We start from the raw sequence: 2,142 nt of genomic DNA, 5'->3' as shown, positions 1-2,142 counted from the left end.
GCAGAGTGCGGAGGAGGATGTGTTAAAATTCTGTGAGTGTGTGTTTTGGAGGTGTGGGCAGATATGGTGGACAGCTGGATTTCATCTTTTGGTCCTGGCGGATTCACACCATCAGAGGAACATCGCACGCTGATGCCTGTGACAACAGTGACAATCAGCCTCCCCCAGACACACAGCTGCGGCTTCATCAGAGAGGCAATAATCTAGGTGACTTGTGGCGCTTTTAGTGGGGTGAGCTGACCTTCAAGTGTCCTTGATTTTTCAGGGGAATTGCAGGGGAGGTACTTGTATGTGTATGGGGATGGCTACTATAATAAGCAGTCTGTGCACTTTTACATTCACACAGTATAGATAGGATAAAAAATCTCAAAAGATGGGACTCAGTGTTGCAAAATGGTACCAAAGTTCATTTACAACTGTTAACTATTAATTTTATATATATTTTTTTTTCCCAGAAAAAGATAGAAGTACAGCGTGTCCATATGTGGCATTTTCCTCAGTTGCTTTGGAGCTCAGTGGAGCCACACTGCTGTACTAGATGACAGGTTACTTCATTAACATGAACATAGGCACTGTAGTTTATTTAGGTCAATTCAACATACACCATCCTGCTGGAATGTAGTTCCCAGTCCAACCCTGACAATACATCTCCAATGATGATTGGTACAATTGTGATTTAGTATTTTGTGATTTAAGTGTTCCTTAGTGGGTTGAGAAAGTATCCTTCTTGAGCCAAACAGCTCTTTGTAATTGCAAACTGCCCTCACTCGCACAATCACAATGGTTGACATTTCGATGTGAGATGCATGGTTTTCACAGTACAGTGTCGCTATAAAACCTTATATCTGTGATCAGATTTTCAAATGGTTCTCAGTTGGAAACAATCACAAGAAAGTTCTTGCACTCATGGCCATGTAGACAGTTGTATTTATATGTATAATTCACGCAAAACACCTATTCAAGGCATATCTAAAGTAAATTGAATGTAAAGGTGCTGGTCATTACAATATCATCAAAAAGTTGATTTATTTCAGTAATTCCATTCAAAAAGTGATATATTTCAAATGTTTATTTCATTTAATTGTGATGATTAAAACTGACAACTAATGAAAATCCCAAATTCAGTATCTCCGAAAATTAGAATATTACTTAAGACAAATACAAAAAAAGGATTTTTAGAAATGTTGGCCAACTGAAAAGTATGAACATGAAAAGTATGAGCATGTACAGCACTCAATACTTAGTTGGGGCTCCTTTTGCCTGAATTACTGCAGCAATGCGGCGTGGCATGGAGTCGATCAGTCTGTGGCACTGCTCAGGTGTTATGAGAGCCCAGGTTGCTCTGATAGTGGCCTTCAGCTCTTCTGCATTGTTGGGTCTGGCGTATCGCATCTTCCTCTTCACAATACCCCATAGATTTTCTATAGGGTTAAGGTCAGATGAGTTTGCTGGCCAATTAAGAACAGGGATACCATGGTCCTTAAACCAGGTACTGGTAGCTTTGGCACTGTGTGCAGGTGCCAAGTTCTGCATCTCCATAAAGTTGGTCAGCAGCAGGAAGCATGAAGTGCTCTAAAACTTCCTGGTAGACGGCTGCATTGACCTTGGACCTCAGAAAACACAGTGGACCAACACCAGCAGATGCCATGGCAGCCCAAACCATCACTGACTGTGGAAACTTTACACTGGACTTCAAGCAACATGGATTCTGTGCCTCTCCTCTCTTCCCCCAGACTCTGGGACCTTGATTTCCAAAGGAAATGCAAAATTTACTTTCAGCAGAGAACATAACTTTGGACCACTCAGCAGCAGTCCAGTCCTTTTTGTCTTTAGCCCAGGCGAGACGCTTCTGACGCTGTGTCTTGTTCAAGAGTGGCTTGACACAAGGAATGCTGCAGCTGAAACCCATGTCTTGCATACGTCTGTGCGTGGTGGTTCTCGCCTCTCTATTAATGTGCTTGGACACAGAACTCTGTGAACAGCCAGCCTCTTTAGCAATGACCTTCTGTCTTGCCCTCCTTGTGCAAGGTGTCAATGGTCGTCTTTTGAAAAGCTGTCAAGTCAGCAGTCTTCCCCATGATTGTGTAGCCTACGGAATTAGACTGAGAGACCATTTAAAGGCCTTTGCAGGTGTTTTGAGTT

The sequence above is a fragment of the Micropterus salmoides genome, unplaced genomic scaffold, assembly GCF_014851395.1.
Source record: "Micropterus salmoides isolate LMB-PRFRI ecotype aquatic unplaced genomic scaffold, ASM1485139v1 Ms_hic_scaffold_17, whole genome shotgun sequence".
NCBI lineage: Eukaryota > Metazoa > Chordata > Actinopteri > Centrarchiformes > Centrarchidae > Micropterus > Micropterus salmoides.
Note: the sequence above shows the minus strand (reverse complement) of the source record.